The following is a 16,772-nucleotide window of genomic DNA, read 5'->3' as shown; positions in this document are numbered from 1 at the left end:
GAAGCGCGCCATTTGGAGTTCTGTAGCTCCAAAAAATCCACTTTGAGTGCAGGGAGGTCAGAATCCAACAGCATCTGCAGTCCTTCTTCAACCTCTATAAATTCCAAAATATCAATGAAACTTAGCTCCAATCAGATGAGCGGGACTTGTAGCTTTTTGCCTCTTGAATAGTTTTGGCATCTCACTTTATCCATTGAAGTTCAGAATGATTGGCATCTATATGAACTTAGAATTCAGATAGTGTTATTGATTCTCCTAGTTCAGTATGTTGATTCTTGAACACAGCTACTTTATGAGTCTTGGCCGTGGCCCTAAGCACTTTGTTTTCCAGTATTACCACCGAATACATAAATGCCACAGACACATAACTGGGTGAACCTTTTCAGATTGTGACTCAGCTTTGCTAAAGTCCCCAATTAGAGGTGTCCAGGGTTCTTAAGCACACTCTTCTTTTGCTTTGGACCTTGACTTTAACCGCTTAGTCTCAAGTTTTCACTTGACACCTTCACGCCACAAGCACATGGTTAGGGACAGCTTGGTTTAGCCGCTTAGGCCAGGATTTTATTCCTTTAGGCCCTCCTATCCACTGATGCTCAAAGCCTTGGATGCTTTTTATTACCCTTGCCTTTTGGTTTTAAGGGTTATTGGCTTTTTGCTCTTGCCTTTTGGTTTAAAGAGCTTTTAGCTTTTTCTGCTTGCTTTTTCTTTTTCTTTCTCTTTTTTTTTTGCTATATTTTTTTTCTTCTTTTTTTTTTCTGCAAGCTTTTGTATTCACTGCTTTTTCTTGCTTCAAGAATTATTTTTATAATTTTTCAAATTATCAAATAATATTTCTCCTGTTCATCATTCTTTCAAGAGCCAACATATTTAACATTCTTAAACAACAACTTCAAAAGACATATGCACTGTTCAAGCATTCATTCAGAAAACAAAAAGTATTGTCACCACATCAAAATAATTAAACTAGTTTCAAGGATGAATTCGAAACCATGTACTTCTTGTTCTTTTGTAATTAAAACATTTTTCATTCAAGAGAGGTGATGGATTCATAGGACATTCATAACTTTAAGGCATAGACACTTAAATACTAGCGATCATGAAGACAAAAACATAAACAAACATAAAGCATAAAAATCGAAAAATAGAAAAATAAATAAACAAGGAGATTAAGGAATGAGTCCAGCTTAGTGAGGGTGGCGTCTTCCTCTTCTTGAAGAACCAATGGTGCTTTTGAGCTCCTCTATGTCTCTTCCTTGTCTTTCTTGCTCCTCCCTCATAGCTCTTTGATCTTCTCTAATTTCATGGAGGATGATGGGGTGCTCTTGATGTTCCACCTTAATTGTCCCATGTTGGAACTTAATTCACCTAGGGAAGTGTTGATTTGTTCCCAATAGTTTTATGGAGGAAAGTGCATCCCTTGAGGCATCTCAGGGATTTCATGGTGAGGAATTTCCTCATGCTCATGTTGAGGTCCATGCTCTCTTGTTTGCTCCATCCTTTTCTTAGTGATGGGCTTGTCCTCTTCAATAAAGATGTCTCCATCTATGTCAATCCCAGCCGAATTGCAGAGGTGGCAAATGAGGTGAGGAAAGGCTAACCTTGCCAAGTTGGAGGACTTGTCAGCCACCTTGTAGAGTTCTTGAGGTATAATCTCATGAACCTCCACTTCCTCCCCAATCATGATGCTATGGATCATGATGGCCCGGTCTATAGTAACTTCAGACCGGTTGCTAGTAGGAATAATTGAGCGTTGAATAAACTCCAACCATCCTCTAGCTACTAGTTTGAGGTCAAGCCTTCTTAGTTGAACCGGCTTGCCTTTTGAGTCAATTTTCCATTGAGCTCCTTCCACACATATGTCCATGAGGACTTGGTCCAACCTTTGATCAAAGTTGACTCTTCTAGTGTAGGGGCATGCGTTCTCTTCCATCATTGGCAAGTTGAACGCCAGCCTCACATTCTCTGGACTGAAATCTAAGTATTTCCCCCGAACCATGGTGAGCCAATTCTTTGGGTTTGGGTTCACACTTTGATCATGGTTCCTAGTAACCCATGCATTTGCATAGAACTCTTGAACCATTAAGATCCTGACTTGTTGAATGGGGTTGGTTAGAACTTCCCAACTTCTTCTTTGGATTTCAAGTCGGATCTCTGGACACTCATTCTTTTTGAGTTTGAAAGGAACCTCAGGGATCACTTTCTTCTTGGCCACAACTTCATAGAAGTGATCTTGATGGACCTTAAAGATGAATCTCTCCATCTCCCATGACTCAGAGGTGGAAGCAATTGCCTTCCCTTTCCTCTTTCTAGAGGTTTCTCTGGCCTTAGGTGCCATGAATGGTTATGGAAAAACAAAAAGCAATAATTTTACCACACCAAACTTAAAATGGTTGCTCGTCCTCGAGCAAAAGAATTGAGAAAGAAGTAGAAGAAGAAGAGAATGGAGGAGATGGAGGGAGAAGTGGTTTCGGCCAAGTGGAAGAAGAGAGGGTTGTGTTGTGTGAAAATGAAGAAGGAATGAGGGGTTTATATAGGAGTGGGGAGGGGTTAGGGTTCGGCCATTTAGGGTTGGTTTTGGGAGGGAAATATTTTGAATTTAAAGGTAGGTGGGGTTTTTGGGGAAGAGAGGATGGATGTGAGTGGTGAAGAGGTGATAGGAAAGAGTGATTGAGTTGATTGGTGAGGGGTATTTGGGGAAAAGTGATATGAAAAGGTGTGAAGAGGAGAAAAGAAAGGTAAGTGGGGATCCTGTGGGGTCCACAGATCTTGAGGTGTTTGAGGATTTCTCATCCCTTCACCTTTGAGGCGTGTAAAACGCCCTATATATGCAATCCTGGCGTTTAACGCCAGACTGCAGCATATTTCTGGCGTTAAACGCCACTTCCATGCTTGTTTTGGGCGTTCAACGCCAGTCTGCAGCATGTTTCTGGCATTGAACGCCAGTATGGTGCATGTTTCTGGCGTTAAACGCCAATCTGATGCTTGTTTCTGGCGTTTAACGCCAGCTTTTCTCTGGGTGCAATCCTGGCATTTAAACGCCAGACTGCTGCTTGTTTCTGGCGTTTAACGCCAGTTTCATGCTCTGTTCTGGCGTTAAACGCCAACCAGATGCTCCTTACTGGCGTTTAAACGCCAGTAAGCCCTTCCTCCAGGGTGTTCTGTTTTCAATGCTGTTTTTCATTCTGTTTTTGATTTTTCAGTAGTTTTTTTGTGACTCCACATGATCATCAACCTAATAAAACATGAAATAACAAAGAGAAAATAAAATAAAAATGATTAAATAACATTGGGTTGCCTCCCAACAAGCGCTTCTTTAATGTCAATAGCTTGATAGTGGGCTCTCATGGAGCCACACAGGTGATCAGGTCAATTTTATAGACTCCTAACACCAAACTTAGAGTTTGACTGTGGGGGCTTTGGTTGACTCTGCAGTGAGAGAAGCTTTTCATGCTTCCTCTTCATGGTTACAGAAGGAGATCCTTGAGTTTTAAACACAAAGGAGTCCTCATTCAGTTGAAGGATCAATTCTCCTCTGTCCACATCAATCACAGCTCTTGCTATGGCTAGGAAGGGTCTTCCAAGAATGATGGATTCATCCTCATCCTTCCCAGTATCCAGGATTATGAAATCAGCAGGGATGTAAAGGCCTTCAACCTTTACTAACACGTCCTCTACTTGTCCATAAGCCTGTTTTATTGAGTTGTCTGCCATCTCTAATGAGATTCTGGCAGCTTGCACCTCAAAGATTCTCATTTTCTCCATTACAGAGAGGGGCATGAGGTTTATCCCTGACCCAAGGTCACACAGAGCCTTCTCAAAGGTCATGGTGCCTATGGTGCAAGGTATTAAGAACTTTCCAGGATCCTGTTTCTTCTGAGGCAATGTCAGTTGATCCAGATCACTCAGTTCATTGATGAGCAAGGGAGGTTCATCTTCCCAAGTCTCATTACCAAATAGTGAATAGAGCTTCATGATTACACCAAGGTACTTGGCAACTTGCTTTCAATAACATCTTCATTCTCTTCAGAAGAAGAATACTCATCAGAGCTCATGAATGGCATAAGGAGGTTCAATGGAATCTCTATGGTCTCTAGATGAGCCTCAGATTCCTTTGGCTCCTCAAAGGGAAACTCCTTATTGATCACTGGACGTCCCAGGAGGTCTTTCTCACTGAGATTCACGTCCTCCTCCTCTCTTGTGGGTTCGGCCATGATGGTTATTTCAATGGCCTTGCACTCTCCTTTTGGATTTTCTTCTGTATTGCTTGGGAGAGTACTAGGAGGGGTTTCAGTGATCTTTTTACTCAGCTGGCCCACTTGTGCTTCCAGATTTCTAATGGAGGACCTTGTTTCATTCATGAAACTTAAAGTGGCCTTAGATAGATCAGAGACTATATTTGCCAAGCTAGATGGATTCTGCTCAGAACACTCTGTCTTTTGCTGAGTGGATGATAGAAAAGGCTTGCTATTGCTAAACCTGTTTCTTCCACCATTATTAAAGCCTTGTTGAGGCTTTTGTTGATCCTTCCATGAGAGATTTGGGTGATTTTTCCATGAGGGATTATAAGTGTTTCCATAGGGTTCACCCATGTAATTCACCTCTGCTATTGCAGGGTTCTCAGGATCATAAGCTTATTCCTCAGAAGATGCCTCTTGAGTATTGTTGGATGCAGCTTGCATTCCATTCAGACTCTGAGAAATCATATTGACTTGCTAAGTCAATATTTTGTTTTGAGCCAATATGGCATTCAGAGTATTAATTTCAAGAACTCCCTTCTTCTGAGGCATCCCATTACTCACAGGATTCCTCTAAGAAGTGTACATGAACTGGTTATTAGCAACCATGTCAATGTGTTCTTGAGCTTCTGAAAAGGCATTTTCTTTAGGTGAATGGATCCACCTGCAGAAGTATCCAATGACATCTTAGCTAATTCAGACAGACCATCATAGAATATATCCAGGATGGTCCATTCTGAAAGCATGTCAGAAGGACACTTTTTGGTCAGTTGCTTATATCTCTCCCAAGCTTCATAGAGGGATTCACCTTCTTTCTGTCTGAAGGTTTGAACATCCACTCTAAGCTTACTCAGCTTTTGAGGAGGGAAGAACTTGGCTAAGAAAGCCGTGACCAGCTTATCCCAAGAGTTCAGGCTATCTTTGGGTTGAGAGTCTAACCACACTCTAGCTCTGTCTCTTACAGCAAACGGGAAAAGCATAAGCCTGTAGACCTCAGGATCAACCCCATTGGTCTTAACAGTATCACAGATCTGCAAGAATTCAGTTAAGAATTGAAAAGGATCTTTAGATGGAAGTCCATAAAACTTGCAGTTCTGCTGCATCAGAGAAACTAATTGAGGTTTCAGCTCAAAATTGTTTGCTTCAATGGCAGGAATGAAGATGCTTCTTCCATGTAAATTGGAATTAGGTGCAGTAAAGTCACCAAGCATCCTCCTTGCATTATTATTATTTTTGGCTGCCATCTCCTCTTCCTGTTCGAAAATTCCTGTAAGGTTGTCTCTGGATTGTTGTATTTTAGCTTCTCTTAGTTTTCTTTTCAGAGTCCTTTCAGGTTCAGGATCTGCTTCAACAAGAATGTTCTTGTCCTTGCTCTTGCTCATATGAAAAAGAAGAAAATAGAAAATAATAGGGATACTCTTTGCCTCAGTAGAGAGAGGTTCCTTTGTGTGATTAGAAGAAGAAAAGAATGTAATGTAAGGAAGAAAAGAGGGAAAACTTGAACACAGAGAGGGAGGTGGTGTTCGAATTTTTGGATGGGAGAGAAGTGTTAGTAGATGAATAAATAAATAGAAGGAGATGAGAGAGAGAATTTCGAAATTAATTAAAATAAAAATTAAATTTAAAGTTAAATTTCGAAAATTAAAGTTTGAAATTAAATTAAAAATTAAAATTTAAAATAATTAGTTAATTAAAAAGGAATTTTGAAAAAAAAAAAGAGAGAGAGATTTTCGAAAATTAAAGGTAGAAAGTTAGTTGGGCAGTTTTGAGAAAGATAAGAATCAAACAAAAAGTTAAGTGGTTAAGAGATTTTGAAAATCAAATTTTGGCAAGATAAGATTGAAATTTGAAAAAGATGTGATTGAAACAAAAAGATAAGATTGATTGAAAAAGATTTGAAAGTCAAATTTTGAAAAGATAGGGAGTTAGAAAAGAAGTTAGAAAAGATTTTAAATTTGATTTCGAAAAAGATATGATTGAAATTGAAAAAGATATGATTGAAAATTATTTTGAAAAAGGTTTGAAAAAGAAATTTAAAAAGATTTGATTTTGAAAATTAAAGTTGATTACTTGACTAACAAGAAACTAAAAAGATATGATTCTAGAGTTTAAAGATTGAATCTTTCTTAATAAGCAAGTAACAACATGAAATTTTTCAATCAATCATATTAAATGTTAGTAAAGATTTTGAAAATTAAGAAATAAAATAAGAAAAATATTTTGAAAATCAAATTTAAAAATTTTTCAAAAATATGAAGGTAAAATGAAAAAGATTTGATATTTGAAAAAGATTTTGGAAAGATAAGATTTTTAAATTGAAAATTTGATTTGTTTCACAAGAAACAATTACATTTAAAAACTTTTTGACTAAATCAAATCATATTTTCGAAAATTTTGAGTAAAATAAGGAAAAGATATTTTTTTTTTATTTTTGAATTTTAATGATGAGAGAGAAAAACATAAAAAAGACTCAATGCATGAAAATTTTGGATCAAAACATGTGATGCATGCAAGAACACTTTGAATGTCAAGATGAACACCAAGAACACTTTGAAGATCAAGATGAACATCAAGACTTATTTTTGAAAATTTTTAAGAAAAGAAAAACATGCAAGACACCAAACTTAAAAATTTTTATTCTTTAGACATTAATAATTCAAGAATGCATATGAAAAAAAGGAAAGACACAAAACAAGAAAATATGAAGATCAAACAAGAAGACTTACCAAGAACAACTTGAAGATCATGAAGAACACTATGAATGCATGAATTTTCGAAAATTTTTAGAAAAATAAAAATAAAAATATGCAATTGACACCAAACTTAAAAATTGACTCAAGACTCAAACAAACAACATAAAATATTTTTTATTTTTATGATTTTATTAATTTTTTTGGATTTTTGTATATTTTTATTTTTCAAAAACATATAGGGAAAAGGAAGCAATGAATTCAAAGTCCTCAATCAAGATTCCAGGAATCATACCAGGTTAGTCTAAAGCTTGATGGCCAGCCAAACTTCAGCATACCATTTTGAAACTTTAGAATTCATTCTTAAAAATTTTAAAATAATTTTCAAAAACAAAGGAAAAAAATTTTTTTTTGAAAGATTTTTGAAGATTTTTTTGTATTTTTAGAGAATTAAGAAATAAAAACAAAAAGGTTACAATTAAAATAAAGTTACCTAATCTGAGCAACAAGATGAACCGTCAGTTGTCCAAACTCGAACAATCCCCGACAACGGCGCCAAAAACTTGGTGTGCGAAATCGTGATCATTCCATTTCTTGGTAACGGCGCTAAAAACTCAATACGCACGTTCATGATCTTATATCTGTTTCACAACTTTCTACAACTAACCAGCAAGTGCACTGGGTCGTCCAAGTAATAAACCTTACGTAAGGGTCGATCCCACGGAGATTGTCAGCTTGAAGCAAGCTATGGTCACCTTGTAAATCTCAGTCAGGCGGCTTAAATTGTATTAAGAAATTATAGTGGATGAAAATTAAATAAAATATAAAATAGGATAGTGGTACTTATGTAATTCATTGGTGAGAATTTCAGATAAGCGTATAGAGATGCTTTCGTTCCTCTGATCTCTGCTTTCCTGGTGTCTTCATCCAATCAATCATACTCCTTTCCATGGCAAGCTTTATGTAGGGCATCACCGTTGTCAATGGCTACATCCCATCCTCCAGTGAAAATGGTCCAATGCGCTGTCACTGCATGGCTAATCATCTGTTGGTTCTCGATCATACTGGAATAGGATTTACTATCCTTTTGCGTCTGTCACTACGCCCAGCACTCGCGAGTTTGAAGCTCGTCACAGCCATCCCTTCCCAGATCCTACTCGGAATACCACAGAAAAGGTTTTGACTTTCCGGATCTCAGGAATGGCCATCCATGGGTTCTAACTTATACCACAAAGACACTAATAACTCGGACTCGGTCCCCTGTATTAGATATCCAAGAGATATCCATTCAATCTAAGGTAGAACGGAAGTGGTTGTCAGGCACGCGTTCATAAGTTGAGAATGATGATGACTGTCACGATCATCACATCCATCATATTGAAGTGCAAATGAATATCTTAGAAGCGGAATAAGTTGAATTGAATAGAAAAACAGTAGTACTTTGCATTAATCTTTGAGGAACAGCAGAGCTCCACACCTTAATCTATGGTGTGTAGAAACTGTACCGTTGAAAATACATAAGTGATGAAGGTCCAGGCATGGCCGAATGGCCAGCCCCCAAAGGTGATCAAAGGACCAAAAGATAATCCGAAGATCCAAAGATGTAAATACAATAGTAAAAAGTCCTATTTATACTAAACTAGTTACTAGGGTTTACAGAAATAAGTAAATGATGCAAAAATCCACTTCCAGGGCCCACATGGTGTGTGCTTGGGCTGAGCTTGAAGTTTACACATGGGGAGGTCATTCTTGGAGTTGAACGCCAGTTTGTAACGTGTTTCTGGCGTTGAACTCCACTTTGCAACTTGTTTCTGGCGCTGAACGCCAGACTGCAACATGGAACTGGCGTTGAACGCCAGTTTGCATCGTCTAAACTCGGGAAAAGTATAGACTATTATATATTGCTGGAAAGCCCTGGATGTCTACTTTCCAACGAATTTAAAAGCGCGCCATTTGAGGTTCTGTAGCTTTAGAAAATCCACTTTGAGTGCAGGGAGGTCAGAATCCAACAGCATCTGCAGTCCTTCTTCAACCTCTAAATATGATTTTTGCTCAGGTCCCTCAATTTCAGCCAGAAAATACTTGAAATCACAGAAAAACACACAAACTCATAGTAAAGTCCAGAAATGTGATTTTTAATTAAAAACTAATAAAAATATAATACAAACTAATTAAATCATACTAAAAACATATTAAAAACAATGCCGAAAAGCGTATAAATTATCCGCTCATCACAACCTTGGAGAAGTCTCTAATAAACTTCCTGTAGAAGCCAGCATGTCCTAGAAAACTTTTAATTGCATTGACATTGCAAGGTGGGGGTAACTTTTCAATCACCTCTACCTTAGCCTTGTCCACCTCTATGCCCTTTTTTGAGATCTTATGACCAAGAACCACCCCTTCTGTGACCATGAAATGGCATTTTTTCCCAATTTAAAACAAGGTTGGTTTCTTGGCATCTCTTTAGCACCAAGGCCAAGTGGTGCAAGCAATTAGAATATGAATCACTAAAAATAGAAAATTCATCCATAAACACCTCAATGAATCTTTCAATCATGTCTGAAAATATGGAGAGCATGCACCTTTGGAATGTTGCAGGTGCATTGCACAATCCAAAGGGCATTCTCCTATAAGCAAAAACACCATATGGACAAGTAAATGAGGTTTTCTTCTGGTCCTTGGGGTCTACAACAATTTGGTTGTAACCAGAATAACCATCCAAAATACAATAATATTCATGTTCGGCCAGTCTCTCAAGCATCTAATCCATGAAAGACAGAGGGAAGTGATCCTTCCTGGTGGCTGCATTAAGCTTCCTATAGTCAATGCACATGCACCAGCCAGTCACTATTCTTGTGGGTATCAGCTCATTCTTCTCATTTGGTACAACAGTGACCCCTCCTTTCTTTGGCACTACCTGCACAGGGCTTACCCAAGGGCTGTCTGAGATGGGGTAAATCACCCCTGCTTGCCACAGCTTCAACACCTCTTTTTGGACCACTTCATTCATGGTTCGGTTCAGCCTTCTTTGTTGCTGTCTTGAGGGCTTAGCACCTTCTTCAAGTAGGATCTTGTGCATGCACATTGAAGGACTAATTCCCTTTAAGTCTGCAAGTGTCCATCCTATAGCATCTTTGTGTTATTTCAGCACTTGGATAAGCTCCTCTTCTTGTTCCTTACTCAAGCTTAAGTTAATGATCACTGGGTAAGTGTTGTTGTTACCCAAATATGCATATTTCAAACTTGGAGGTAAGGTTTTCAGCTCCAGTTTAGGTGCTTCCACTTCCTTGTTGTCCTTGTGGTTCAGCATGATTGAGTTCTCTATGGTTCCTTGTGGTAATTCTCCACCTTGTGCGTGTTGTTCTAGCTCCATAATCTCTTCACATTATTCTTCCTCCAACACTCTTTGAACTATCTTCTCTATGGTATCTACCATCATACACTCTCCTATAGATTCCTTGGGGTAACTCATTGCCTTAAAGACATTGAAGACCATCTTCTCTTCATGCAACATCAAGACTAGCTCCCCTTTTTGGACATCAATAATGGCTCCAGCAGTAGCTAGGAATGGCCTTCCTAGGATGATTGATGTGTTGGCTTCTTCTTCCATATCCAGCACAACAAAGTCAGCTGGGAAAATAAACTTTCCCACCTTCACCAACAAGTCCTCCACCACCCCATGAGGGAATTTGAATGTTCTATCAGCCAATTGGAGTGCCATCCTTGTTGGTTTGGCTTCCTCAATCTTCATCCTTCTCATCATGGCCAAGGACATGAGATTGATGCTAGCTCCCAGGACACATAATGCTTTTTCAATGTTGATATCCCTATGATGCATTGGAAACTCCTAGGGTCTTTCATCTTCTGAGAGAGCTTCTTTTGTATGATGGCACTACATTCCTCAGTTAGCACTATGGTCTCTTTTTCTCCCCAGTTCCTCTTTCTTGTCATAAGCTCCTTTAAAAATTTGGCATAGAGTGGCATTTGCTCTAATGCCTCAGCAAATGGTATGTTGATTTGGAGCTTCTTGAAGATCTCTAAGAATCTAGAAAACTGGCCATCCTTCCCATCCTTCCTCAGCCTTTGTGGATATGGTGCCTTTGGCACATAAGGCTTCAAGACTGGCTTTGGTAAGGATAGGGCAGGGGTTTCTTCTTCATTCTTGTTTCCAGGCTTTTCTGCAGCTTCTTTTTCATGGTTGCTCTGGCTTGGGGTTGCTTCTTCTACAACTTTCCTGCTTCTAAGTATGATGGCCTTGCACTCCCCTCTTGGATTAGCCATGGTATCACTGGGAAATATATGTGTGGACATTGGAATTTGCTTGGATAAAATCCCTACTTGTGCTTCCAATTTTGAGATTGCTGTGCCTTGATTCTTTAGATTTGATCTGTATTCTTCTTGGTTGGCATCTATCTTTCTGTCAGCCTGTGTTTGTCTCTCCAAAAGAGTGGAAATAGCTCTTGTCAGCTGTGATGACAGTTGTGCTATTGCAGCCTCTATTCTCTCAAAGTTGCTCTTGATTTCACATGGTTGGATGATTGAGGTTGATGTGTCTTGATGGTGGTTGTTGTGTGTTTGTTGAGTGCAATGGTATGATGTGTTTTGTGAGTTGTTGTAGGGTCTATTGTTGCTTGATTGATGGTTGGGGTTATGATTATGGTATTGGTTGGATTGGTATGGCTTGCTATGGTCTTGGTTGTGGCTTTGTTGGTTCTCCCACCCAAAACTTGGGTGGTTCTTCCAACCTGGGTTGTATGTCTTAGAGTTTGGATCATATGGGGGTCTAAAATTGTTCACATAGTTAGCTTGCTCCCATTCACATTCAACTTCTGGTGCATCTCCTTCTTGTTGAGGGGCTTGGGCTTGGATGGCTGAGACTTGATTATTCTCCATCTTCTTGGTCAAGGCTGCTAGTTGTGCAGTAATCACTTTGTTTTGGGCTAACAAGGCATCCATTAAATTGAGCTCCATTACTCCTCTCTTTTGAGTTCTATCTGAAGCATAGAAATACTCATTCTCAGCCACAGTCTCAATGACATCTATAGCTTCTTCAATGGTTTTCTTCTTATTGAGTGAGCCTCCTGAAGAATGATCTACTACTTGTTTTGACTCATATAACAGCCCTTCATAGAAGATGTGTAGTTGTACCCACTCATTGAACATATCCGGTGGGCATTTTCTTGTCAAATCTTTGAACCTCTCCCAGGCCTCATAAAGTGTTTCACCATCTTGCTGTCTGAAGGTTTGCACCTCAGCTCTTAGTCTATTAACTCTCTGTGGAGGGTAGAATCTTGCTAGGAATTTGTTCACAACTTCATCCCATGTTGTTAGGATCTCCTTGGAAAATGCTTCCAACCACTTTGCTGCCTTATCTCTGAGTGAGAAGGGGAACAAAAGTAGCTTGTAAGTATCAGGGTGTACACCATTGGACTTTACAGTGTCACAAATCCTCAAGAATATAGAGAGATATTGGTTTGGGTCCTCTTGGACACCTCCTCCATATGAACAGTTATTCTGGACAAGTGTGATGAGTTGAGGTTTCAACTCAAAATTGTTAGCATAGATTGTTGGTTTGAGGATACTGCTACCACAGTTTTCTGGATTTGGGTTGATGTAGGAGCCTAAGACTCTGACTATGCACTTCTTCCTCTCCAATATTGTTATGCACTTCTTCCTCCATAGTAGTTTCTAGATCTCCCTCTACTACTTCCTCTCTGACTATGCCTTTGCCTATTGCTTCCTTCCTTAATCTAAGGAAGGTCCTCTCAGGTTCACGATCGAAGGAAGATGAAGTTTCTCCCCTTCTACCTATCATACATTCAACAAACAGTAAGAAGAGAGCAAGTAAAGGAATCACTCTTGTCAAAATTAGCGGTTAGCTTGGTTGATGCAATTAATCAAACAGTTAGAAGAATAGAAATATGAACAATGAATCACTGAAATAATCAAAGCAAAAAGAAAACAGAACGGAAAGAAGAATTAAAGAACTAAAAGAAAAATAATAAGGTAATTAAATTGCTTAATCTAGCTCTCCAATCAATTTAATCATTGTCAAATTCAAACCAATCCCCAGAAACGGCGCCATAAAACTTGATGAGCCGAATTCACTCCCCATATAAAAATGATGAATCCGTTCTTTTGGCAAGCACACCAAAATTATCGTCAAGTAATAACCCACAGTGGAGTGGGATCGTATCCACAGAGATTGGTAGATTTGAGCAATTTTAATCAATTGGTGAATTAGTCAAGCTAAACAGAATAGATTGTAATTGCAGAATTATAAATTGGTAGAATTATAAATGACTCAAAAGTAAAGAAAAGCAGTAAAATACAGAAATGGAAAAGGTAGGAATGTAAAGGGCAGAAACTTAAATGACTTAATTGTAAATGGGAATGGAGATTTGCAGAATGTAAAAAAAGCTATAAAGAAAGTGAAAGATAAGAATAGGGAGATTTATTGAGATCATGAGATGTTGTCTCTTTGGATTATATCCAGCTCATATCTTTTTCAATCATGCAATTCATTGACCTCTTGACAATCATGATTGATTGAGCCCAATCCCTTGGTGACTCAATCTCTCAGATCTTGATCAATAGCCAATTCCTTGGTTTAATTGCTGATGAAGAGAGATATGCTTGGTCCCTGATTATACCACACATCATCATAGGTCCAAGTAGAGGGAGGATTGTATGTCACCATATCCAAACACCAAAACCCGGATCCTACTCAAGTGTGAAAAGGGATTTCTAGCATGGTTTCATGTTTCCTTTTCCAAGGTTCCCATGAAATCCATTTTACATTCAACCCCTTTTCCAAGGTGATTGAACATTAACATTAAACTGAAATTCCTTCTAGCAAATCAAAGAGAAGATGAAGAGAAGAAAAAATTTACTATCATTAATCCATCAAGTATAACAGAGGTCCCTCTCTCAATGAGAGGGAATTTAGCTACTCATAGCTCAGAGGAAAGTATAAGAGATGGAAAAGATGATAAAGTGAAAAGTAAATCTAACTATATCTAATAGCTCCACAACTTAGCTACCTAACTGCTTAACCCCTTTTTCAGTATCTTCAAGGTGTACTTATACTACTTCTAGCTCTAGAAAATAAAGGAATTACAAAAGTGAAAAGAAAAATACAATTTGGAGGGAAAAAAACTCAATAAATGTGATCTCCCAGCTGGCGTGTGGTTGCCGCTTCAGTGGCGTGCCACGCCTAACTCTGAATCTGGCTTGGCGTGCCACGCCCAACTCTCAAGTCGCACGCCTTCCTTCATTGGCCTCCCTGGCGTGCCACGCCTTCGAGCCCAAGTGGCACGCCCAGGGTTATTTAAACACTTGTATAGCCTGGCGTGCCACGCCTTCGACTTCAAGTGGCACGCCCAGGCCTTTTTGAAAACCTTGGATAGCCTGGCGTGCCACGCCTTCGAGCCCAAGTGGCATGCCCAGGCCTTCTCCCTCTTCTTCTTGCTTCTGGAAAGTTGAACTGGCATGGCACGCCCAGGGTCTGGTGTGCCATGCCCATTATGTGTGCTTTGACTTTCTCTCTGGAAAACTGAACTAGCGTAGCACGCCCAGGGTTTGGCGTGCCACGCCCATTTGTGTGCTTGGTTCCAGTAGCTGGCGTGCCACGCCCAGAACTCAAGTGGCACACCCAGGGCTTCTCTTGGTTGATTGGTGATGATGGTGTGCCACGCCTAAGACTCAAGTGGCATGCCCCATATGGTTGGCCTCCCATCTTCCTCTCTGGAAAATATAACTGGCGTTCCACGTCCAGCTTCTGGCGTGCCACGCCCATTATTCTTCTTTGTTCCAGTGGCTGGCGTGCCACGCCTAGCATTCAAATGGCACGCCCAAGTAAGAAGCTAGAGCTATTGTGCCATGCCTTTGACACCAAGTGGCACGCCTAGCCTTTGCTTTGCCCTTTTGTTCATTGGCGTGCCACGCCTTTGACACCAAGTGGCACGCTCAGCCTTTTGTGCCTTCAACTCCTTCTCTGGAAACTTGTACTATCGTGCCACACCTTGATGCTCAAGTGGCACGCCCCTTGTTGTGTGGATTTCTCAAGCTTGGCGTGCCATGCCTGGCTTATCAAGTGGAATGCCCATGTGATTGAAGCTGGCGTGCCATGCCTTCAATACCAAGTGGCACGCCCAGGTGATGGTCCCTTCTAGAGTGATGCACTGGCGTGCCATGCCCTATGGCTCAAGTGGCACGCCCATAGTATGCGAGGGGTTAGGCGTGCCACACCCATTCAGTGGCCTTCATTATTGTTCTCTGGAAAACTACACTGGCGTGCCACGCCCATGCAATTTTGTGCCGTTTGTTCCAAGTGGCACGCCAGTTTCACACGCCCAGCTTGTTATGTTGTTTTCTCCCCTTTTTTGATGTCTTTTTCACCTGAAATTCAGCACAAACTCATTTCAAAGCAATGTACCATAATATGCATCAAATGATGCATGAATTGCAATGATCAAATGAGATTATGCTCTTTTATTGTCCTTTTTATGCAATAAAAAGGGTAGATGATGCAAGTCATCAGCCCCCACTCTCCTTTTCCCCGAATTTCGTATCTGCATCGTCGTCGTCGTCGTCATTTGACTCAGCCTCCACATTTCGCCAATTATAACTAATCCAACAACAATTTTACAAAAATAAATACAAAAAAAATCAGATGATTTTAAAAATATTTGTTCTTATGTTTATTGATTACTCTACACAAAATCAATGAAAATAATTTCATTGGAGGAAAAAAAATTCATTTTATTTTTTTATTAAATGAAAACTAAATCATGCAGTAATATTATATTTACTTGTATTATTTATTTATAATATTTACATATATATTATTTATTTATGGACCAATCAACTTATTTTATTAACAGATAAAATTATTTTATTTTATAACTCATATATTGAATTATATTTTAAATAATATAATTAAAAATATTTAAAATTATAAATATACTTTAAAATTAATTAGTCTCTCTTTCTATAATTTTAAGAAAATTAGTTACACATTTTTTTAATTTTAAACACATTAATTACACATATATATTTTTTTAAAATTTTATAGTCTAATCCTAACTACTTATTTAAATTTAATATTTATAATTGAACTCTTTCATTTCCCATATACGAATATTTTTCTCACTATATACCACCTAGTGAGAAAAGAACACTATAAAAACACTTTTTTTCAGTGTAAGAATAGTTTTCTCATCAAAATCCAAGGTATAATATTAATATGTATAGTATTCTAAATCTAGAATACTAATAAATGCGATATATTAGATACTCAATTTATGAGTATATTTAACAAGAAATAAGAAATATATATATTTTAATTTTCTCTTTTTTTGGAATAGAATATTTACAGAATCTCCATGAATAGGATCAAACCTTATTCCATGGTATTTACATAAGATTTCTCATTGATTAATACGTAATCGATCGAACACTATTTATAAACTGGTGGCCTAGGGTTTACAGAAATAAGTAAATAATGCAGAAATTCAGAAGAAAAAATTGAGCAAGCTTAGAGTGGAAGTCCAAACCTTCAGACAGAAGGAAGGTGAATCCCTCTATGAAGCCTGGGAAAGATACAAGCAATTGATCAGAAGGTGTCCTTCTGACATGCTTTTAGAATGGAGCATCATAGGTATTTTCTATGATGGTCTATCTGAACTGTCCAAGATGTCATTGGATAGCTCTGCTGGAGGATCTCTTCATTTGAAGAAGACGCCTGCAGAAGCTCAGGAACTCATTGAAATGGTTGCAAATAACCAATTTATGTACACTTCTGAAAGGAATCCTGTGAATAATGGGACAAATCAGAAGAAAGGAG

The 16,772-nt window shown here is 38.7% G+C and overlaps 3 non-coding genes and 1 pseudogene across 3 annotated transcripts; 2 read left to right on the top strand and 2 right to left on the bottom strand.

Annotated features, from left to right (window-relative positions):
* Nucleotides 1–16,772, bottom strand: part of LOC112779656 (4,5-DOPA dioxygenase extradiol-like) — a 181,168-nt pseudogene that overhangs the window by 25,102 nt on the left and 139,294 nt on the right.
* Nucleotides 4,976–5,083, top strand: LOC112780976 (small nucleolar RNA R71). Its single transcript, XR_003191779.1, has one exon. It is a non-coding gene; the product is annotated as a small nucleolar RNA R71 (small nucleolar RNA).
* Nucleotides 12,083–12,190, top strand: LOC112780809 (small nucleolar RNA R71). Its single transcript, XR_003191623.1, has one exon. It is a non-coding gene; the product is annotated as a small nucleolar RNA R71 (small nucleolar RNA).
* LOC112781436 (small nucleolar RNA R71) lies at nt 16,460–16,567 on the bottom strand. The gene has a single exon (XR_003192212.1). It is a non-coding gene; the product is annotated as a small nucleolar RNA R71 (small nucleolar RNA).

The sequence above is a fragment of the Arachis hypogaea genome, chromosome 19, assembly GCF_003086295.3.
Source record: "Arachis hypogaea cultivar Tifrunner chromosome 19, arahy.Tifrunner.gnm2.J5K5, whole genome shotgun sequence".
Taxonomy (NCBI): domain Eukaryota; kingdom Viridiplantae; phylum Streptophyta; class Magnoliopsida; order Fabales; family Fabaceae; genus Arachis; species Arachis hypogaea.
This window is presented reverse-complemented; position numbering and strand designations above follow the sequence as displayed.